The following is a 25,433-nucleotide window of genomic DNA, read 5'->3' on the forward strand; positions in this document are numbered from 1 at the left end:
TCTTTTGGTCTAACTTTGCAGTGCATTGCTTATTGACTTTATATTTTGTGGTTTAGACTTGTGACATTTTTGTTTGCTTTATTGATAACAGAAGGGTTTAGCCCTTGGGTTCTGATATTTCAGTTATCTTCAGTGCATACTTCAAAAGCAAGAGAATAAAGTGTCTTTCATCTGGCATGTGAAGAGAGCATTTTTAATTTCCTTTGAATATTACTATACAATTCCTCCCCTTAATAATCTAAAAACATACCAAGTTTCTGACAAAGATTGTATACAGTTTTTTAAAAACATGAAAAAATGATGACAAGAAGACCAAATGAAATACTTGGCTGTATCTTCCACTACATCATAAGACCTGTAAAAATTCAACTAACAGTCAATGGTAATTAACAAAGTCAAGCAAATGTTGATTCAGGAGATATTCACCATTCTACTTCTCCAGATTAACAGTGGGCACCAGAGAGAAGAATATGTTGTATCCATATTAAGGACAACTAAAAAGCCAGGTGTAGTATTAACGTTTGAAATAATAATGATGTCTTAAAATATATCTACTTGTCCTTTGAAAATGTAAAATTTGCTTTGATGTAAACATCAAACATGGATGATGTAAACACCATGGATGATGTAAACATTTAACATGGATTTTTTTCCTGACCACCTTATTTACATTGTATGCAGTAGGTGTTTGCATTCCAGTGCACATGTGCATAGATGCAGGGAAATGAAGGATTAAACATCACTAAATATTTTATTTAGATGATCTCAATTTTTACCTTTCTTCTGTTCAATCACAGTCATGTTTGATATTTAAGTTGTTTGGGTCAGACAATTAATGTAATATCAAATCTGAAAAGCTATGTTAAGTGAAGAAGTGCACTCAAACTAAATGGGAGGATTCAGTAATGAAATTTTATGTTAAAAAAGTAATATTGTCCGAAAATAAATATACTCTTTGCCTGACTTATGTGACTGTAACCCTCTGTATATCACATATATAATAACAATAAAAATAATTGTAAAAATGTTGGACAGTTAAACAAAAAAAAAAGCAAGAAGGGGAAAATATCCCCAGAAATTAAGAACATAAAAGTCAAGATAATCTGTTTTTTACCCACTGGGTAAACATCAAGTCGACCCAAAGGGACATTTTGGCAGCTATAGTAATAATTGGAGCAATGCATACATTTCTTTCTTCTTTTGATAAACACTGAAAGATGATGTTCAACAAACCTAAATGTATCAGGTTACCGGGAGCCTGTAATGCTGTTAACAATTTGGAATTTGTCCTAAGAGTAATGGAAAGTCTGAGGTTTACTGAACAAAGTCTCTCTCTTTCCTTTAGAGCCAGTATGTACAAGTGGCTATGAAGGAAAAATGAACATTGGGGGAATACTTGTTACATACTACAAGTGTGACTTGAGAAAAGCGATTGAAAGTGTTGATAACAGAAAATAAGGAAAAGAAGTAAGGTCAGAGAGGAACACAGAAACAACCTTACTCCTCCTCATTTGGTTTTATGCATTGGATGGAAGTTTTAGCTTAATAAGAATTCTGAAAACTTTCCAAATTGGATCTTTCAGACACAGTGTCTGCCATCTGGGGCATTTCTTCAGAAACATCTGGCTAGTGCTTAAATCTCATGGTTCTCATGTAAATGTCTAGCATCACATTTACACAAACTTGGAGGAAAATTGTGATCAATTACAAAAGAGAATAAAATTAACAACTCCCAGAAATCTTTAGGGTTATATATTTATTTAATTATAAATCTCATAATTTTCACAATATTCTAGAGAGAGTGACTATATCAATACTCATATCCAACCGTGTACTTAAAGAACATTTTCCTTGAAATACTATTATAATTTTTAATTTTTAATTTAAAACTTAAGCCATATACTTCTTCCTCTTCTCTTCCTCCACCTCTCTCTGTTTGCACTATTAGAATTTGAACACATGGACTCATACCACCATACGCAGCTTCTTCCATATAAATAGAATGACATTCAGGTGCTATGATACCTAGCAATGGGTTGAGAAGGTGTCTCATGAACTTTTCTGCCTTGCCTGGCCTGGAGTCATGGTCTCCCATTTGCATTCTCTCAAATAGCTAAGTCTTTTGTATGTGTGGTTTCCTCTTTCTTCTTTCTTCTCTTTCTTCTTCTCTTTCTCCTTCTCCTTCCTCTTCTTCTTCCTTCTCCTCCTCCTCTTCCTCTTTCTCCTCCTCTGCCTCCCCCTCCCCCTGCCCCTCCCCCTCCTCCTCCTCTCCTCCTCCTCTTCCTCTTCCTCTTCTTCTTCTTCTTCTTCTTCTTCTTCTTCTTCTTCTTCTTCTTCTTCTTCTTCTTCTTCTTCTTCTTCTTCTCCTTCTCCTTCTCCTTCTTTTTCTTCTCCTCCTCCTCCTCCCTTCTCCCTTCTCCCTTCTTCTTCTCCCTCCTCCTCCTCCTCCTCCTCCTTCTTCTCCTCCTTCTTCTCCTTCTTCTTCTTCTCCTTCTTCTTCTTCTTCTTCTTCTTCTTCTTCTTCTTCTTCTTCTTCTTCTTCTTCTTCTTCTTCTTCCTCCTCCTCCCTCCTCCTCCTCCCTCCTCCTCCTCCCTCCTCCTCCTCCCTCCTCCTCCTTCTCCTCTTCCTCTTCTTCCTCCTCCTCCCCCTCCTCTTCCTCCTCCTCCTCCCCCTCCTCCTCCTCCTCCTCCTCCTCCTCCTCCTCCTCCTCCTCCTCCTCCTCCTCCTCCTCCTCCTCCTCCTCTCCTCCTCCTCCTCCTTCTTCTTCTTGTCTTTATTTTTTGGACTGGGTATTGAACCAAGGACATTGCACTTGCTAGGCAAGCAATTTGTCACAGAGCTACATCCCAGCCCTTCTTTCTCTTCTTCTTCTTCATTTTCATTGTTGTTATTGGGATGAAAAATATATTAAATACCCTAATATAAGAACAGAGGGTTGGGATTTAGACCATAGATCCTACCTGAAACTGCAACTTGCTCCATCTCTGCACTGTTAATCCAACATACCACACTGGCTGCATGTCAGTCATTGCTACTGCTACAAAACCGAGCAACAGGTTTAGATGCATCTGCGACTTACCAATTACCCTCACATGTGTGCAGGTAGAGATAGGAGCAATACATTCTTAACTCTGTGGCTTTTACTACAGATAAACAAAAGCAGGGAAGGATTTAACATCAGAAGTTTTTTACATCCTGATGCAAGGATTACTAAACCTAGAAGACTAAGCTAAGTGAATGCCATTGCCTAACAATAGGGGAAAGGAAGGAAAAGGAACAAGAGATTTCGGGAAAGCAACCAACAGGGTGTCATGAAAAGAAAATCTCAGGTGATACTCATAGATATGGTCATGGCTCTGCATTGTGGAGTGCCATGACTACTCAGCTGAAGGTGGGCACCAACAAAGGCTTCGGTCTTCTGGGGCGACTTTGCCTAGGTAGAGTACTGATTGGTCTGGCTGGAAGGTCCCTATTAAAATGACGTAGAGACAAGTGGCTCTAACACAGAAGCCTGGTCCCCAAACCAAACTTCCACACTCTCAACTTCAGATGAAGAGGAATCCCTCACTTACCAAAAAGCCAAAGGACAAAACAAATAGCAACCCTTGGCCCCATCATTGACTTTGCCCCCATCATTGACTTGTATCCATCATTGACTTTGCCCCTGTCCTTGACCTGAAGAAGGGTGGTTGCTCAGATGATCAGCAAGTTTGGGACATGACTGGGCTGGAAGGATCCTGTTCCCAGTGGTATTTCTGAAGGCAAAATTTTCATTCCCCTAGCTGACAATAGTATCCCATTTTCTAATGATCATGAGGAAGTAGAGAAGTGTCACAGGAAAGACAAAAGGAAATAGAAGAAAGGAAAGAGAGGAATACAGACAGGAAGTTAGTGATTCTGATGAAGATGAAGATTATGAGCCAGCAATAAAGAATTAAGGGTGGAACTGCCATCATCACACCCACTTCTCTTGTAAAGGGTGACAAAGTTACCTGGAGATTTTCCTTATGACAAGGATTCAGGACCTCACAGTCTTCCAGAGCTGCTATTCCCCCTCTAGTGCATGAGGAATGGAATAGGCCAAAGTCTCTAACTGGGTCCAGCAACTCCTTTTTTGTTAACATGGGTGGAAAAGATGAGCAAGACAGGCAGCAAGATCATTATAGGTGATGCCACTGAGGAGCGAGAAGCTCAGTATGCATTCAAGGAGTCATATTCAAATCTGTGAATTGAGATACTTAAGTGCCCTTCTAAAGTGGTTCTGCTATCAGGGTCAGTATATGAGAAGTAGATGAAGAAGTAGTATAGGAGAAGTAGATGTTAGAACCAGGGAAGAATGTGCAAAAATAATATGGCAAAATTGGAAAATATACAATATTTGAAATCCCTGATGCCCCCTGATGATGAAGCAGTAGGGTATTTTAAGCTGTGTTTGATCTGAATGGCAGACATTTTGGTGGTTGATTCATGTTTCTACAATTTGGATAAACTCAGGAACAAGTTAGAGTTTTAAGAACTCGAGTCATTTCTGATGATCCTCAGATGAGCTACAGACTAAGCACTGAGAAAGGGAATACATACACAATGCATATAATTGTATCAGATAATAAGTCCCCAAACTAAAACTAAAGCTGAACAGTAATAACTTGAATGAGGTCAGGAAGTAAATCAAGAAAAGCACACAATGGAAAACAGCACTGAGGCTCTGAGGCCAGCAATATGCTTCACAGACTAGAAGAATTGAAGAAGCTTTGTAGAACTGAGAGACTGAGTGTATGGGAGATTTGAGCATCTATACAGGCAGAGAAGACCTAGGGTTGTGATCATAAAGCAGATGGTAGGGCAGAGGAGAGGTTGGTATTTTATTCTAAGTGTGAGAATCCATCAAGAAGGTTTTCAGCCTAATAGGAATTTTTGATTTGTATTTTAAAGTGTGAGATGGTAAAATCCTCTCTCCATTGAAGATATCACATCATTACTACTTCCAGTCCATTGTTATTTGGGGTTTTGTTATCGGACCTTACAATGGGTATCTGTCTGTATTGCATAATGTGTATAGGTTCCTGACACCAGGATCATTTGTCAAGTTACCCAATTAGTTTGGATCTCAGTTTGTTCAGGTGGTGAGAGGACTTGATTTTTATCATTTATAAGCATGTTGAGGAGTTTGAAAAAAGCTAAACCAAGTAAAACTCTTCTTGGACATAGGAAATATTCACTAAATGTTATTTAGTGGTTTCATTAAGGTCATTATCATCACTATAAGTGAGCCTACTCAAAGCTCCAGAGAGAAGGGGACAGCTATGTCAGGGGCTGAAGAAATTTGAAAAATTAAAAGAATGAGGACCTGTTGGATTACATAGGAAACCCTTTCTCTCTCTCTCTCTCTCTTTCTCTCTCTCTCGCACACACACACACACACACACACACACGTACACACCAGAAAATGCACAAGGATTTAGCTTATACATGTATTCTTAGAAACTCAAGTGGCTAAGATCTGAGGATCACAGTTTGAAGCCAGCCCAGGTAGGCAGCACAGTTTATGAGATTCATATCCGTGATTAGCAGCCACAAAATCTGAAAACTGTGGCTCAAATGGTAAGAACACAAGCCTTGAACAACAACAACAAAAAAAACAAGGAGAGTGAAGAGTCCTGAGTTCAAACACAAGTATGGGCAATAAATAAATAAATAAATAAGTAAATACAATTCTTAAAAAATTAAAACCACATCAAAACCTGTAATCCTGGTGACACAGGAGGCAGAGGCTAGAGGATCATAGGTTTAAGGTAATCCCTGGGACATATAAGGAGACCCTGTCATGAAAAAGAAAAAAAAAATCAAAACTGCTGATTCATGGCCCAAGTGATTGAGTTCTTGTCAGGCATCTGTGAGTTCAATCCTTAGTACTAAAAAGAAAAAGAAAAAGATATTACATCAAGATATTTACCTTTACTCTTGTTACTTTTGCTTCGCTCTCTCTGTAAACTCTAAGAGTAGGAAAAATAAGTGGGGTAATGCATGACCTTTCACAGAACTCCTATAACACATTTAGTAGTCTTGTCTAATTTGCTGCAGAAGTGTTAAAAACAGGAATATGTGTGAAGCAATTAACCAAAAATCTGTGATTACTTACCATTCCATGGTTCTGAAGTTCTAGGACTGAATGCTAGTTCCCTAGCTTTATCTTTTTTTTTTAACTTTTTATCAAAATAAACCAGATGTTGTATAGTCATTGTCAGTGAATTATGAAAATGGAAGTTTCTTTACAGTCATCCTCACAGGCCATCCTATTTATTACATTTCAGTTGTGATTCTACCATCTATTTTATGGTTAAAAGTGTAGATCAGCCAAGAGTAATAAATTTAGAGACTGTATAGTACCACTGAATAATTTAGTAGGCTGAAAGCTTTTCCTCATTTTCATATGAAAGCCAATTAGGAAAAAATGAGAATTTCTTTTTAGCTGTGTTGTACATTATTGTGATACAGTCTGGAGCCAAGTTGGGCTGTTAGGTTGCCCATGGAAGTATTAGACAAAATTAAAATGTAAGTACTTTCAAGGAAGATCATAATGCTTTTAAACATTTGGAATTGTATGACTTGGGCTCAGAGCCAGAGGTAGGCAGGGTGAGGGAGGTCCAGGGGGAAGGGTGGATGTGCAGGACAGTGATGTGAAATCTTATTAGCCAGAAGTAGTTTATACTCACAAGACAATACATTGGAAATTAGCTGTGCAATTTGGGGTGGGAGGGGGAGGATTGGGGGAGGAGGGGAGGTGGGAGAAAAATGAGGGAAAGGGTAACTCATATGACAAGGAATGTACTCACTACCTTACATATCTAACTCTAACCCCTCTGTACATCACCTTGACAATAAAATTAAATTTAAAAAATTTAGCTTGTAACAGACTGAAAGAGGTTTCTGTGACTGAAGTGATCTGGCCAGCCCATCACAAACCATTTTAGATGAACTTTCTAGAAGTGAATGAAACCTGTTCTCAGCCAGAAAAGACTATTACTAATTACAGAGGCACTATTTTCAAATGGGAACTACAGGAGGAAATACACAGCACCTAGTCCATAGCAAGAGCACATCAACAATGCTCATCAATAAAGATGTCTTTTGCTACACTATTGTATTTATTATTTATATTATTTAGTATACTAAGGGGGGTGAAGGTTTAATCTTTCCTTTTGTGGACTTATAAATTGGGAAACCAAAGGTTTCTATACATGAAAATGGCTTTGCCAAAACTCTGTTAAAACTAAAAGTAGATGAAAGAAAGAGAAGTAATAGAATTCAAATCTCATTTCTCCAATGTCTGGCAGATATCTTCTGTTGAAATCAGCTTTTATAATGCTTTAGAGAAATAACCAAAAGCATGGAATTGAAGCCTACATCCACTTGACTAATAGCAGATATGTATACATGCATGTGCATATATGTTTGCAGATGTATATTTGATATATGTGTATCTGTACAATGCAAAAAGAAGCTGGAAATGTTAAATAAGTTTTCTTTGTAAAGATTATAAACAGATGGGTTACAATTATATAAATCAGGACATGAGTACATTTCTTTTTGTTTGTTTGTTTTTGCTTTTGTTTTTGTTTTTGGCCAGTCCTGGGCCTTGGACTCAGGGCCAGAGCACTGTCCCTGGCTTCCTTTTTGCACAAGGCTAGCACTCTGCCACTTGAGCCACAGCGCCACTTCTGGCCATTTTCTGTATATGTGGTGCTGGGGAATCGAACCCACGGCCTCATGTATACGAGGCAAGCTCTCTTGCCACTAGGCCATATCCCCAGCCCCATGAGTACATTTCTTTTTGAACAGTGTCACCTCTTTCCTCTTTTTCTCCCTCTCAACCCCTTTCCCTCACAAGTTGTATAGTTTGTTTTCAACATAGTGTCTAGTGAGTATCACTACTGCATTTGTTCACTCTTTGTCCCACCATTTCTGTAGGACAATACATTTACATGCAAGACAAAAGGTACAAAATAAAAAACAACAACAAAAGGAGAGGAAACAAAAAGCAAAATAACAAAAATCCTCTTGTTTCTATTGTTCATCTTGATAAATATCATTTTATATGATCATGCCCAAGTGTAATTTTTTGTCTTTTACAATCCTGTGTGTTTACTTATATATGTGTAGGCATAATCTAGTTACAACAAATGAGGAGAAACCATGCAACCTATGTTTCTTTGGAGGTGGGTAACTTCTCTTAATATAATTTTTACTATGAAAATATTACAGGAAGGCATAGGGAAACCACTAAGATGTCTAGGCACAATTCAAACCTCTCAAAGTAAAGATCCAGCATCACAACAAATCAAATAAAGACTTTAGTCCACTTAAAATGGGCTAAAGACTTAAAGAGATACTTCTCAGAAGAAGATATAAGAATGGTTAGTAATGAAGAGATGTTCAACATCTATGTCCATAAAATAAATGCAAATCAAAACAGCATTAAGATTCCACTTCACTAAAGTTAGAATGGTCATTATCAAGAACACTAACAATCTGACATGCTGGAAGGGATGTGATGAAAAAGGGAATACTACTTCACTGTGAGTGAGAATGCAAACTTGTTCACCATTCTGGAAAACAATATGGAGTTTGCTCTGAAAACTAAACAGAGAGCTTCCCTTTAGCAATTTCACTCCATTTATTTATCCAGTAGAGAACAATCAAGACCACACTAATGCTACCAGGACAACCATGTTCATTGCTGCATGGCTTACCATAGCCAAGTTATGGAATCAACCCAGATGCCCCTCAGTGCACAAGTGGATCAAGACAATGTGGTATATATACATGATGGAATGGTATGCTTTCATCATACAGAATGATACTGTAGCATTCATAAGGAATGAAAAGACTTGTAAAAAAAGATACATTAAGTGAAGTAGATGAATTTTCTATTTGCATTGCATATAGCAACACTGACCTCCATGAAAATGCTTTCCAGATGCTGAAAGGTGAGTAGAAATAAAAGGCACTGACGCCTAGCTGAGGAAAAAAGAGATGCTCCTCCTCCATGAGTAAGCTCATAGGTAGAATAAGAAATCAAAGAACTTGCCTGGACACTGGTGGTTCAAGCCTGTCATTTTATCTCTTCAAGAGGTTGAGATCCAGAGGATCTCAGTTCAAACCAGCCTAGAAAGAAAAGTATAGGAGATTAAATCTCTAAAATAATGAACAAAAAATAGTACAGGAGACAAAGCTCATGTGAGAAAGCATCAGCCACATAAGAAATGTGTTGAGTATGCATGAGAACCTGGCTCCAAATCCCAAAGGGAGGGAGGGAGGATGGGAGAGAGGAAGGGAGGGAGGAAGTGAGGAAGGGAGGGAGGGAGGGAAACAGAAAGAAAGAAAGAAAGAAAGAAAGAGAGAGAGAGAGAAAGAAAGAAAAAAGAAAGAAAGAAAGAAAGAGAGAGGGAGGGAGGGAGGAAGGAAGAAGAGGGAGGGAGGGAAGGAGGGAGGGAGGGAGGGAGGGAAAGAAAAAGAAAGAAAGGAAGGAAGGAAGGAAGGAAGGAAGGAAGGAAGGAAGGAAGAAGAAAAAGAAAGAGATAGAGGGGGAGGGAGGGAAGGAAGAAGACATTACATTTATCATTTAGGTTGCATTAGACACTGTGTAATTTTTACCCACCTTTAAGGAATTATTACTAAGAGAATACTGTGGATGAAAATTAGCAATACACAATATCTTATCCTTTACTCACTACTATAATAGTTACTCATCAGCTTACTAGGATGCAGTGATATTTTGGAAACACAAAGAGAACTGTGAAGTATTACAATAAAAAAATGAGATTTGGACCTATGAAGTTTAAAAATTTAGCGTCTCAGTAAATCCATAGAAGCCCTTCGGGTGTTTTGTGAGACATAGGAGGCTACATAAGGCAAGGGAGGCTTTGTGTAATGAATATCGCTCATTATATCTGTTCTTGAATATTCTTTGAGAATCCTTTTTCAACAACAACAAAGTAAGTCTTCACATTTCTTTTGTCAGGAAAGCTTTTCTGGTTTTCAACTTGAGACTTTCCCATTGAATTGTAGGCGCTTTTGTGAGTTAATTTGTAAGGATTGATTTAGCAAGATTGATACCCAACACCAAAATTCTTAAACCTATAATTGCATCTGTGTGCAGCAAAACATATTATCACACACACAAGATGACATTCATTTGGAAATTAACCCACTATTTTATCAATATATGTCATATTATGGAAAGGCTATGGCCTTTCTATATTAAAGTACTAAAACCTTTACAGAAAATTCCTCATATAAAACTTTAAAAGCAAATCTATCTTCCCACAGCCAAGATAAAACAGAAAGCAAAAACTGTATTGATCTTTAGTGTCTGAACTTTATTACATGCTAGTTTGCTTCTCTGTCTTCTCATCCAACTAAATTTCTGTATATTATAAAACTCTATTCCTTTTGATTGATGTCCTTGGGTATTGATGCCAACCCACAAGGTTTCTGTTTAAGCTCTGGCTATTTCTGTCCCATTAGTAATAGGGACACACCCTCCCATTTATATCCTTACTTGTTAAGACCTAGATGGTTCCAACCATTTTCTAATTGATTTGTTTTCTAATCTGTCCTTGCCCATCACTTGTGTGTACATTTTTTATCCAACTTGTTACCTCCTTTCCCATTTCCTCCCCCACCCTCCCCTCTCCCTATTTTTCTCCCCCCCATGACTTGTACAGTTCACACCATATAGTTTTGTAAATATTGCTGTTTCATTGGTTTGTCTATAGATGAGTGGATTGAGAAAATGTGGTATATATGCACAATGGAATTCTATGACTCTATCAGAAAGAATGATATTGCCCCAGTCATAAGGAAATGGAATGACTTGGAAAAAATCATACTAAGTGAAGTGAGCCAGACCCAAAGAAACATAAACTCTATGGTTTCCCTCATTGGAAATAATTAGTACACATCCAGGATAATCCTAGCAGAAGATCTCAATAGCTCAATAGCTATTTTCACCTTGTGTTCGTAAGGAATATGAACTTAGGAAATTTTGTATATTCAGTAAATTGAAATTATTTTCACTCATTATTCTTTTTTATATACGAATTAACTTGAATTTGATCTGGAGATTTCCTAAATACCTTTTCTTGTACTGTTTTTTAAAGAATTAATCTACCGTTGGTAATAATACTATTATCTATATATCTATTATAAATAAATGAAACAAGTTTATCTTGTATCTGTTTCGGTTAGCGTAGGAAATAATGAATAATTAAAAATTAATCCTAGGGCTGGGGATATAGCCTAGTGGCAAGAGTGCCTGCCTCGGATACACAAGGCCCTAGGTTCGATTCCCCAGCACCACATATACAGAAAACGGCCAGAAGCGGCGCTGTGGCTCAAGTGGCAGAGTGCTAGCCTTGAGCGGGAAGAAGCCAGGGACCATGCTCAGGCCCTGAGTCCAAGGCCCAGGACTGGCCAAAAAAAAAAAATTAATCCTATGTAAAAGAGTGTGAAACATTACTCTTACCCCTCTCTCACTTACACTATGGACTGTCATCTAAGATATCTTTCCAATTTTGCATATCCTCAGAATATTTCTCATTAACCCAAAAGATTAAAAATACTGTGTTCTGAGGTTGCTTTAAAAATGATTGTCTCAAACTTCTGGGAAGACGGTGGAGGAGCAGTAGAGCCCCAGCTAAGCTCCCTCCAACATTGCAGTTTTATCACTCCAGAGAAACTTTTACTCCTAGAAAGACAGCCAAGTAAGTTATGACAGTATTGGGATTCTGGCCAGGAAGGAAAAATCAACTTTGCTGGCCTGAAAACACAGATTTGAGTGTGAGATTTGAGCGCCAGTGCCGGCACCTGCCCTGCACAGTGCCACGCACTCTGTGCACCTAAAGCACATAGTGGCAACCAGGGAGAAATCCTCCAGACAGCAGGAGATAGATGCGCATCACAGGCTAAGCACGGACGGGCTGAAATCGCAGAGAAAGGGTGAGTACCCCACAAAAGACATTCTCACTTGCACTCACAGAGCAGCATCTGGTAAGTAGCCCTTCCCCCACTGCCAGAGCAAAGCACCATCTTTGACACTGGCATAGGGTCAGACCAGATTGGAACTAAAAAGGGCCTTGGGAAAGTGAGGACAAAGGGGCCATCTTTGAAAAGGGCAAGAGGGACCGACAAGTGAGAGCCAGCTCCGCCCAGGGGAACAACCCCTGTCCAGGCGGGAGACTCAGGTGAACTCAGCCAGAGGTGCCCCGACCTGCTCACCAGAATTTCTAAATTAAAACTGAAAGCAGCGAGCAGCTACCTGCGGCACGGAACAACCAGGCAGAAGAACAAATAGTTCCTGAGACAGATAAACGGTCCCATCACAGAGGAAGCCCAATTCCCGGCCCGAAACAGAGCTGAATTCCATAGCCAGCTCCACCCAGGAGGCTGACCCACCCAGGAGGGAGGAACCTCCCCCAGGCAAGCAACTCTCAGGAGAGAGAAGCTCCACCCTGCTGAGTCCACAGACTATTCAGAGCCAGGCATTAAAGGCAGTGGCACCACTGAAGACAGGAGGAGCCATGGATCCCAAGACTGTTCATGTCCCTGATCTACAGAGGACACCCAAGTCCTACCTGCAAGCAGTGTGAACCACAGAGCCCCAGTATTTCACTAATGGGGGGAAGGGTCAAAGCAGATCCACCCCCTGCAAACTGAAAGCAAGTCAAACCAGCTAAACATCAAAATAGACTGCAGGAAATTGCAAGGAAACAAGAAACTGTAGAAAGCCCACCCAAACAAGGAAGACTCCATTTTTTCAAATATTTTTTAGGCTTTTTTTTTTTCATTTCTGAGACGTCATTGGTTTTTTGTTTTCCATTTTTACTTGTTTGCTTTATCAAGGTTTTTTTTTTTTTTTGGTTTGTTTTTAAGTTTGTTTTTTTTTATATAATATTTCTATGTTTTGTATATTTGTCTTCCAATATTTTTTCTATATTTCTCTCTTCACATTCTCTTTCTTTAATATTACTTTCCTATGAACAACACCTCCACTCTTTTCTGCTTACTCTCCATTGTCTATCATTTTAACCTGTTCTTTCTACTGATTCTACTCTTCTCCACATTTCCACGTCACTGAAACTAAACCAAAATCATCACCCCCCAATACATTTTCCTCTATTCCCTTTATTACCTCTAACTTACCCTCCTGATTTATTTCCAGGACCTCCAGATTACATTGACACCAAGTTATTGGATAGAGGGTATCCCTGCTCAATCCGAGTGAATCAAAGGGGTTCTAACAGAAAGCGAGCCAGTCCAAAAAGAACTTAATATAAGAACAAAAATTGTTCATAGGGTTATAACAGTAAATAAGCAACTACTGAATACAGGGCTCAGGATTGGTTGTTATATCAAAATTGTATTCTTTAGAAACACCAAATTTAATTTTATATACAGGTATACAAGGTATATGTATATAATTGTGAACTTCTAAGATTTATACAACAGGGCTTGATAAGGTCTGCTTTGGGTCTCAAATGGTGCTCACAGGTGCTTGTAGATTGGCATTCCCAATCCAAATGGGCAGAAGAAACACAAAAAAGATGGCAAACAATGGAGGGTCATCTCCCACTCAAAACAAGCAGGAAGCAGAGCAGTCAATCAAAGAGATAGAAGAGAACCCTCAAAATGCTGTACAAAGTCTACTGATAAAAATGATAAATGAAAAGTTTGAATCTCTTCAGTCAACTATTCTAGAGCATGAGGAGGCAAAGCAAAAATTAATGGAGAATTTCATGGCCTCCACAAATAGAAAGATAAATGAACTTCAAGAATCAAATGAAAAGATAGCTACCCAGTTAAAAGATTTGAGAGGCAGCACTCAAAACCAAATTGATGAAGTCAATGAAGTAAAGAAGCCCATGCAGGACCTAAGAGATAATTATAGCAAGGAAAACATCAGGAAAGACCAGTCAGAAGGAAAAGAGATTCGAAATCAAGTAGCTAGCCTACAGTCCCTACTAGCTGAAGCAGAGGATAGAATCTCAGGAGCTGAAGAGTCCCTAGAATCTATGGAATAAGATCAAAAATCAATACAAACCCAATCCAATCGTCAAAACAGATCACTCCAGGAGCTCCAAGACACAATCAGGAAGCCCAATTTAAGGCTACTAGGTATTGAGGAAAACCTAGAGAAAGAAGTTAATGGAATAAACAACCTATTTAACAGAATATGAGCTGAGAACTTCCCAAATATCCAGAAGGATAGGCCTATCCAGATACAAGAAGCATTTAGAACCCCAAACCAGCCAGACCAGAATAAGACATCCAACTGACACATTGTGATCAATACAGGATCCATAGAGTCCAAGGAAAGAATCCTTAAAGCTGTTAGGGAAAAGAAAATAATCCCATATAAAGAAAAAGCAATCCAAATTACCCCAGACTTCTCAGCAGAGACCATGAAAGCAAGGAGAGCATGGAATGAGGTCTACCAAACCCTAAATAAAAATAACTACCAAAAATAACTACCAGAATACTGTACCCCCAGCTAAGCTCTCATTCATAGCCGAAGGTTAAATAAAAGTCTTCCACAGTAAGGAAAAACTGAAACAATATATCTCCACCAAACCAGCTTTATAGAAAATCCTCAAAGGTGTACTATACAGGGAAAATAATCAAGATCACAATATAGACAGAGACATGAACCCTAAATAGAAAACCAGAATGTTAGATCAAGTATTGGGAAGACACAGCTTTTATCAAGAGAGCTATAATGAAGAGAACAAATGATTATCTCTCAATCCTAACTCTCAACATTAATGGACTTAATTCTCCAATTAAATGACATAGGCTCATAAGTTGGATCAAAAATCAAGATCCATCTTTCTGCTGCCCCCAAGAGACATATCTATGCAGCAAAAGTAAACATCTTCTAAAAGTGAAAGGCTGGAATCAAATCTACCAAGAAAATGGCCCCCATAAGCAGGCTGGCATTGCAATCCTAGTATCAGATAAAATTGACTTCAAATTAAAAATGATAAGAAGAGACAAAGAAGGTTACTACATACTAATAAAGGGATCTCTCCTACAGGAGGATATAAACATCCTAAATATCTACACACCAAATACAGGAGCACCCAATTTCATCAAAAAAACAAAACTGACTCTAAAAACACTCATATACCAAACAGATTGATAGTTGGAGACATTAACACTCCACTGTCACCTCTGGACAGATAAACACGCCAAAAACTGAACAACAAAACCACAGAACTAAACAACTGCACAAACCAACTAGACTTAAATGACATCTACAGAATATTCCACCCAACAACAACAGAATACACACTCTTTTCAGCTGCACATGGAACATTCTTCAAAATAGAGCACATCTTAGGGCACAAAGAAAATCTGTACAAATTCAGAAGTATCAAAATCATTCCCTGCATTCTCTCAGACCACAATGGAATAATATTAGAGCTCAACTAAAACATCCACTGCAGAAAATCCTATGATTCATGGAGACTAAACAACACATTGCTGAACCATCAGTGGGTCATTGAAGAAATTAGAACAGAAATTCAAATGTTTATGGAATTCAACCAAGATGAGTACACAAAGTACCAGCTCCTTTGGGACACAGCAAAGGCAGTACTTACAGGAAAATTTATATCTCGGAATGCCTTCACCAACAAACTGGAGAAACAGCAATTCAACAACTTAAGGAAGCACCTTAATCTCCTCAAAAGAGAACAACAAGCCAAACCCCAAGTCAATAGACAGAAGCAATTAATTAAAATCAAATCAGAATTAAATGAATTAGAGACAAAAAAAATAGAAAGAATAAAAAAAAAAACAACTGCAGACCATCAGCAACCAGAGAAGCAACAGCGGAAAAGTCCCACCGCCAGTGCAGAGTCCATACAGCAGGAGCTCCACCGGCCCCCGACCAAGCGCAGAACAGACCGAGACAGATGGCAGCACAGACCAGGACCAGACAACAACAGCAGGGGAACTGGGTGGACTAGATGGGAGAGCGGGACAGGGAGAGCCAGAACACAACCGCCAAACAATCGATCGCCACACCTCAGCCTGGAAAAGCCCACAGCAGCATGGGACACACACACAATCCAGAATCAGTAAATTCCCCATTGCCCCCACCCCCCACCCCACAGGAGATCAGCTCTAGCAGAGACCCCAAACCTCCTGTAGAGCTCATCACAAGCGAACAAAGAAGCTAGAGCTCCCTCCCTACCCCAAGGGAACAGAAGAGCCCCATATCTGGTGGCCCTAGGACCCTACTGCTCCTGAGAGGACACAGGAACTAGCAGCGGGTGTAGCAGCGCCCAACAAAGCAATCGAGAGACACCATAGGCCAGCGTTCCCCAAAGCCCCATCTGGGGAGCCTGAATCTGTCCCCACCCGCCCCCACCCCTACAGGGACCCTGGGAGTGGTAGGCATTTGAACGCCACATGAGGTGCCCTGGTCTGCTCAGGCTTTTTGAACAACAGTCATGGACTTGCTGGTGTGAAATAGCCCAGCAGGGTCACCTGAGCCCGAGCACACGCCCCCCTCACAGTGGAGGTGCACAGTGTCTGTGGGCACCAATCCACACCCAGACACTAGAACCTGTTGGGGACCATGTATACCGCCCCCACAGTAGATTCGCGAGAGGGCACAAGTACCCTCCAACAATCAGGGGCAGCAAGCCCCCAAAAGAAGCAATAGTGCACACATGCATGCCCCACAGAGGGCCAAGGTGGGTCAGTGTGCTAGCTCTCCAGCAGGAGGATCTTGTGCCCAACCCCCCAGGGGAGCACAAAAGTGGGCAAGCAGCCCCCTCAGCAGCAATGCCCACTCTGATAGGTGCACTCCGCACCAGTGGGTGGGCCAACCATCAACATCACCATCTGCTCTGACAGGAACACTCCTCACAAGTAGGCAAGCCACCCCTCAGAGGTGACTCTCAATCTGAGAGGTGAGCTCTCTTGACCCATAGCAACTAGCAGAAAAAGAATCAAAGAAGAGAGAAGTCTCCACGCCATGCTGAATCAGCAACCCGTGAACTCCCAAAAGGGGCACACAAGGGTCAGAACAACACGCTGTCAGAGCACAGTCCTTCAGAAAAAGACAAAGAACCTACCCACCTCTAAGTGCAGTGAGTGTGAGTGCCTGGGCAACAACTGAGACAGTCAAGCTCACCCCTTAGGCAGTAAGGTTCAACAGCCAAGCTCAAATGCAGAGCCAGGACACAAACAAGTCCCCACTGATGCACCAGCGAGAACCAACACAAAACCAAGCCAAGGTTGCCACCCACGGGTGCAGATCTCCAGATGCGAAAATCACAAAGAAATATTACAAATTTCATGAAAGGTCAAGCCAACTCCACAGCTCCAAAAACTAGTACGACCGAGGAGGAGATGGAGAATAAAAATTCAACTGAGACTAAGATAGAAGACATGATCGAAAGCCTCAGGACCGCATTGGGAAAACAGTTAAAGGAGCTTAGAATGGAAGTCTTGAAGGACCTTCAGGAAATCAAGAAAGAAATGGAAGCAAAAATGGACACAGTCTACTCCTCTGTTAAAGAAGACCTTAACATCCTGAAAAATGAAATGAATGAGAAAATAGATTCAAAACACAACTCACTAAAAGAAGAAGTTACCACAATGAGAGTTGATCTGGCAACCATACACAGCTCACTGGTAGAGATGAACACTCTTATCCATGATGTCTTTGAATATAAATGGTATAAAATCACTGATAAAGAGGAGCAGACTGACAGAATGGATCCATAAACAAAAAGTTGCCATCTGTTGTCTTCAAGAGACCCATCTTACAGCAAGGGACAAAAACAGGCTCCGAATGAAGGGTTGGAGCAAGATCTTCCAAGAAAACGCACCTACCAAAACGGCAGGAGTAGCCATCCTGATTTCAGACAAGTTGGACTTCTCATTAAAATCAACTCAAAAAGACAAAGAAGGGCAGTACATTTTAATACAAGGAAAAATCCAGAAAAAAGACATCACGGTGATAAATTTATACTCACAGAACAAAAGAGGCCCTACATATGTCAAGCAAATTCTCACAGAACTACGGAACAAGATAGACCCAAACATAATCATATTGGGTGACTTCAATACCCTACTCTCTCCAAGAGACAGATCCAACACCCAGACGATTAGCAAGGGAGCTGAGGACCTAAGTAACACCATATCCCAAATAGATCTGATAGATCTGTACAGAGTCTTTCACCCTACAGAGACCCAATACAACTTCTTCTCAGCTGCCCATGGAACAAACTCCAAAATAGATCATGTCATAGCCCACACAAAGAACCTCAGCGAATACAAGAGTATTGACATCATCCCATGTATTATATCTGACCACAGTGGAATCAAGGTAACCCTCAATAACAAAGGATACCACAGAGGCTATACAAATACTTGGAGGCTAAACCCCTCACTGTTATCTAACACTTGGGTCACAGACCAAATTAAGGATAAAATTAAGGAATTCATAAGCCACAATGATAATGAAAATACATCACAAAGAAACCTATGGGATACAGTTAAGGCACTACTGAGGGGCAAGATCATTGCCCTCAGCACTCACAATTAAAAGAATGGAATCAGAGCAGGGGAATAACCTCACAATGAAACAAACATTTGGAGAAACAAGAAATAATAGAACCTAAAATGACTAGGAGGAGAGAGATCACAAAGATTAAAGAAGAGATAAATCTGATTGAAAATAGAAAGACCATTTAACAAATAAATAAAACTAAAAGCTGGTTCTTTGAGAAAATAAATAAAATTGTCAGACCCCTTGCAAGACTAAAAAAAAAAAAAAAAAAAAAAAAAAAAAAAAGGAGACTCATATCTGTAAGATCAGGGATGCCACAGGAAAAATTACAAGAAACACACACGATATTCAAACAATGATAAGGAACTATTTCCAAAACCTCTACTCAGTAAAGAAAAATAATTTTACAGAAATGGATCAATTCTTAGAGAAGTATAAACTGCCCAAACTGAATCAAGAAGAAATAAATCAACTAAATAAACCAATAACTTACAGCAAGAAACAGGGGTAATCAAGAGCCTATCAACAAAGAAAAGCCCAGGCCTGGATGGATTCACCAATGAATTCTATGAAACCTTTAGTGAGGAGCTAATACCAATACTCCTCAAACTCTTCCCCGAAATAAAATCAGAGGGAGAAACCCAAAACTCATTCTATGAAGCTAATATTATACTCATCCCCAAACCAGGCAAAGACCCAACAAAAAAGAGAACTATAGACAAATATCACTAATGAACACAGACGCAAAGCTCTTCAATAAAATATTAGCTAACAGGATCCAGAAACTGATCAAGAAAATTAGACATCATGATCAAGTAGGCTTCATCCCACAGACACAAGGATGGTTCAACATCCAAAAATCTATTAATGTAATTCACCACATAAACAGAACTAAAACCAAGAATCACATTGTTATCTCAGTTGATGCCCAAAAAGCCTTTGACAAAATACAACATCCATACTTGTTAAAAGCTCTAGAGAGAACAGGAATAGATGGAACATTCTTTAAAACAATAAAAGCCATATGCAACAGACCAACTGCTAATATCGTACTAAATGGGGAGAAACTAAAACCATTCCCCCTAAACTCAGGAACAAGACAAGATGCCCACTCTCCCCACTTCTTTTCAACATAGTGCTGGAATCCCTAGAAATAGCTATAAGGCAAGAGGAGGGCATCAAAGGGGTCCACATAGGCAAAGAAGAAATCAAACTATGCCTATTCGCAGCTGACATGATCTTATATCTGAAGGACCCAAAAAACTCAATCCCCAAGCTCCAACACCTAATAAACCATTTTGGCAAAGTAGCAGGATAGAAAATCAATCCACAAAAGTCAGCAGCTTTTCTGTACACCAGTAATGTACAAGCAGAAAAGGAAATTATGGAAATAATACCATTTACAATAGCTAAAAAAAGAATAAACTACCTAGGGATCAACCTAACTAAAGAAGTGAATGACCTATTTAATGAGAACAATAAAAATCTAAAAAGGGAAATCAAAGAGGACACAAGGAGATTGAAAGACCTCCCATACTCATGGGTAGGCAGAATCAATATAGTAAAAATTGCCATATTGCCCAAATCATTATACAAATTCAATGCAATTCCCACCAAGATCCCAGCTACATTCTTCACTGAAATAGAGAAAGCAACCCATAAATTCATATGGAACAGCAAAAGACCTAGAATAGACAAAGCAAATCTAGGCAAAAAAAGCAGTACAGGAGGTATCACACTATCAGATTTCAAGCTCTATTACAGAGCCATCATAACAAAAACAGCCCGGTATTGGTATAAAAACAGACCTGAACAACAAGGGAATAGAATAGAAGACCCAGAAATAAAGCCACACTCTTACAGTCAGCTGATATTCGACAAAGGAGCTAAAAACATACAATGGAAAAAGCATAGCCTCTTCAACCACTGGTGCTCGGAAAACTGGGCAGCCATATGTAGAAAACTCATAGACCATAGACCATAGACTATCACCATGCACCAAGGTCAACTCAAAATGGATCAAGGACCTCGAAATCAGACCTGAATCTTTGAAACTACTGAAGGATAGAATAAGAAAGATGCTAAAACTTATAGGAACAAGAAGGAACTTCCTAAATAGAATACCAGGGGCACAACAGATAGGGTAGAGACACGACAAATGGGACTACTACAAAAGAAAAAGTTGCTGCACAGCTAAAGACATAGCCACTACACTAGAAAGACAGCCAAACATATGGGAAAGGATATTCACCAGCACAGCAACAGAGAAAGGCCTAATATTCGTCATCTACAGAGAACTCAAAAAACTAACCCCCTCCAAGCTCAGTAACCCAATTATTAAATGGGCAAAGGAGCTAAAGAGATACTTCACAGGAGAAGAGATAAAAATGGCTAAAAAACATATGAGGAAATTTTCAACATCCCTGGCAGTAAAGGAAATGCAAATAAAAACAACCCTGAGATACCATCTCAGTCCAGTTAGAATGGCCTATATTCTGAACTCAGGCAACAACAAATGCTGGAGGGGATGCGGGGAAAGAGGAACTCTTCTCCACTGTTGGTGGGAGTGCAAATTATTACAACCACTTTGGAGAACAGTATGGAGGTTCCTCAAAAAGCTCAACACAGACCTACCCTACGACCCAGCCATAACACTCCTAGGCATCTATCCTGAACAACAGGTCTCAGGATATAAAAAAGACATCTGCAATCCCATGTTCATTGCTCCACAATTCACAATAGCCAAAATATGGAAACAACCCAGATGCCCCTGTACAGATGAATGGATCCAAAAAATGTGGTACCTATACCCAGTGCAATACTACGTAGTGATTAGAAATATTGATATTCGCAGGGAAATGGTCAGAACTTGAACAAATAATGTTAAGCGAGACAAGCCTAGAACACAGAAAAAAAGGGGCATGATCTCCTTGATATATGACTGTTAAGGTAGGGGGGAGGAGGGACAGTAGAGACTAGGTCTGCAAAACAAAAAAACTTCTTGTCATATGGTATTTCACACAGGTTTGTATCAGCGACCTTGCATTATGTAACTAAAATCAAACAACTACTAAACATAAAAAGGTCTAAAATAGACCTCTCAGTGGACCACAATATCTCAAAAGCTATGTATGTCTGATCATATAAGTCAAGGATAAGCAAACTCTATTGTTGATGTTATATTTAAAGTTCTAGATGAATTTCCTTTGGTGTATGCCACATGGCTACTGTATATGTTTTTGGTACACTGTGTATTGTATATATGCCTACCTGATCTAGGGAAGGGAAAGAAAAATGAGGGTGTAAGATATCACAAGAAATGTACACAGTGCCCTATTATGTAACTGTACCCCTTTGCACAACACCTTGTCAACAAAATTTAATTAATAAATTAAAAAACGAATGTAGTTCAGTGGTTAGGGGACTGATCTAATGTGAAAGACCCTGCCACCAAACGGGTGGGGGCAAGGAGGGAGGACTGGAGGAAAGAAAGAAGAAAAGAAGAGAGAATAACCAGGATATGCTATATCTTCAATAAATAATACTTAGGGAAAAAATAGAATCAACAAAACAAAGAGATGGTTCTTTGAAAAAATCAACAAGATAGACTGACCCCTAGCAAACTTGACCAAAAAATGAAGGCAGCACACTCAAATAAACAAGATCAGAGATGAAACAGGTAACATCACCACAGAAACAACCAAAATTCAAAACACAATAAGGAACTATTTTTCAAACATTTATGCCAACAAGTTCAAGAACCTAGAAGAAATGGATGATTTCCTAGAAAAAAAGTGATATCCCCAAATTCAACCATAAAGATTTAAACCTTCTAAACAGACCTATATCCAGCATTGAAATAGAAACGGCAATAAATGATCTCCCATTCAAGAAAAGCCCAGGTTCAGATGGATCCACAGCAGAATTCTACAAGGCCTTCAAAAGAGAACTCACACAAATACTTCTCAAACTCATCAGTGAAATTGAAAGAGAAAGTTCACTACCAGACACATTCTATGAAGCCAGTATAACCCTCATTCCAAAACCAAGCAAGGACTCATCACGGAAGGAGAACTATAGACTGATTTCCCTGATGAACATAAATGCAAAAATTCTCAACAAAATTATGGCCAATCAACTTCAACAGGTCATCAAAAATATCGTATACCATGATCAAACTGGATTCATCCCAGGGATGCAAAGTTGGTTTAATATACTCAAGTCAATTAATGTAATCCACCACATCAACCAGAGGAGGGCAAAGAACCACATGGTTATATGTCTGGATGCAGAAAAGGTGTTCGATAAAATCCAGCACCTGGAAAAAAAGCCCTGGAAAAGCTGGGATTCCAGGGAACACTCCTGAATATAATAAGGCAGTTTATGACAAACCAACAGCAAGCATAATTCTAAATGGTGAAAAGCTAAAGTCATTCCCTTTAAAATCAGGAGCAAGACAGGGATATCCACTCTTTCCCCTGCTCTTCATCATAGTACTAGAATTCCTAGCAAGAGCAATTAGGCAAGAAGAAAATATAAAGGGGATCCAAATAGGAAAAGATGAAGTTAAACTTTCTCTCTTCGCAGATGACATGACCCTATACCTAAAGAACCCCATAGACTCTATTCCCACGGTACTAGAGCTGATACAAAACTTTGGCAAAGTTGCAGGATATAAAATAAACCCTCAAAAATCAATGGCCTTTCTATAATGCTAATGACCAGAACGCCAAGGCTGAAATCAGGAAAGCAACTCCTTTTGCAATAGCCTCAAAAAATATAAAATACCTAGGAATAACCTTAGCCAAAGAAGTGAAAGACCTCTACAATGAGAACTTTAAAAACATGAAAAACAAGATTAAGGCAGAACTAAGGAAATGGACAAACCTTCCATGCTCCTGGATTGGGAGGATTAATATAATCAAAATGGCAATATTGCCAAAGGCTATCTACAAATTCAGTGCAATACCCATTAATACCCCAACACCATTTTTTTAATGAAATAGAAGAAGCAATCCAGAAATTCATATGGAACAATAAAAGACCTAGAATAGCAATAACAATCCTAAGCAGAAAGAACAGTGCTGGAGGAATTACAATACCCAACTTCAAGCTGTATTATAAAGCTATAGTAATAAAAACAGCTTGTTATTCGCACCGGAACAGGCCTGAAGACCAATGGAACAGAATTGAAGACCCAGAAATGAACCCACAGAATGATGCCTACTTAATCTTTGATAAAGGAGCTGAAAAAATAGTATGGAAGAGAGATAGCCTCTTTAACAAATGGTGCTGGCAAAACCTGCTCAACACATGCAACAAACTAAAACTAGATCCTTATATATCACCCTGCACCAAAATCAATTCCAAATGGATTAAAGACCTAGAAATCAAAACAGACACCCTGAAAACACTAAAAGAAGGAGTAGGAGAAACACTTGGGCTCCTTGGCACAGGACAGAACTTTCTTAACAAAGACCCAGAAATGCTACAAATCAAATAAAGGACAGACAAATGGGATTTCATCAAACTGCAGAGCTTCTGCAGGGCAAAGGATATAGCTAGCAAGATAAACAGAAAGCCCACAGATTGGGAAAAGATCTTTACCAGCCATACAATGAACAAAGGCCTCATATCTAAAACACATGCAGAACTAAAACAATTACATTCCTCTAAAACAAAACTGCACAGAACAAATAGCCCTCTCAACAAGTGGGCTAAAGACTTAAAAAGAGACTTCTCTGATGAGGAAATGAGAATGGCAAGAAGACATATGAGAAAGTGCTCTACGTCACTGGCCGTAAAAGAAATGCAAATCAAAACAACATTGAGATTCCATCTCACCCCAGTAAGAATGTCATATATCAAGAAAACTAACAATAACAATTGTTGGAGGGGATGTGGCCAAAAGGGAACCCTACTTCATTGTTGGTGGGAATGTAAATTGGTTCAGCCACTCTGGCAAGTGGTATGGAGATTCCTCAGAAGGCTAAACATAGAAGTCCCCTATGACCCAGCAGCCCCACTTTTGGGTATCTATCCAAAAGAACACAAACATAACCACAGTAAAGCCACCAGCACAACAATGTTCATCGCAGCACAATTTGTCATAGCTAGAATCTGGAACCAACCCAGATGCCCCTCAGTAGACGAATGGATCAGGAAAATGTGGTACATATCAGAAAGAATGACATTGCCCCATTTTTAAGGAAATGGAAGGACTTGGAAAACCTTATACCTAGTCAAGTGAGCCAGACCCAAAGAAACATGGGCTCTATGGTCTCCCTTATAGGGAATAATTAGCACAGGTTTAGGCAAGTCACAGCATAGGATCACAGGAGCCCAATAGCTATACCCTTATGAACACATAAGATAATGCTAAGTGAAATGAACTCCATGTTATGGAAACGATTGTTATATCACAATTGTAACTACTTTCAAAGTGCCATATGTAACTGTAGCCTCTATTATTGATGATATTCCTGTATCACCTTCCTGTGGTTGTACCTACACTATCTCTGTATCTTATCTGAGTATACTGGAAACCGGGTATTCTGGTATTAGAACCAGGAATTTGGAAGGGAATACCAAAATCGAGAGACACGGGGTAAAAAAAGACAAACAACTATAAAAGCAATACTTACAAACTGTTTGGTGAAAATGAACTGAACAACTTAACAACTCATGGGGGGGGAAGGGAAAGGGGGAGGAGGGAAGAGGGAATGAGGGACGTTTAACAAACAGTACAAGAAATGTATCCAATGTCTAATATATGAAACTGTAACCTCTCTGTAATTCAGTTTGATAATAAACATATATATATATAAAGAAAACTATCAATAA

General features: G+C 39.3%; 1 pseudogene; it reads left to right on the plus strand.

Moving 5' to 3' along the window:
- Positions 1 to 297: 297 nt before the first annotated feature.
- On the plus strand, positions 298 to 4,514 carry LOC125355990 (annotated as a pseudogene).
- Positions 4,515 to 25,433: the final 20,919 nt, after the last annotated feature.

Source organism: Perognathus longimembris, chromosome 8 (genome assembly GCF_023159225.1).
Source record: "Perognathus longimembris pacificus isolate PPM17 chromosome 8, ASM2315922v1, whole genome shotgun sequence".
NCBI classification, from domain to species: Eukaryota; Metazoa; Chordata; class Mammalia; order Rodentia; family Heteromyidae; genus Perognathus; species Perognathus longimembris.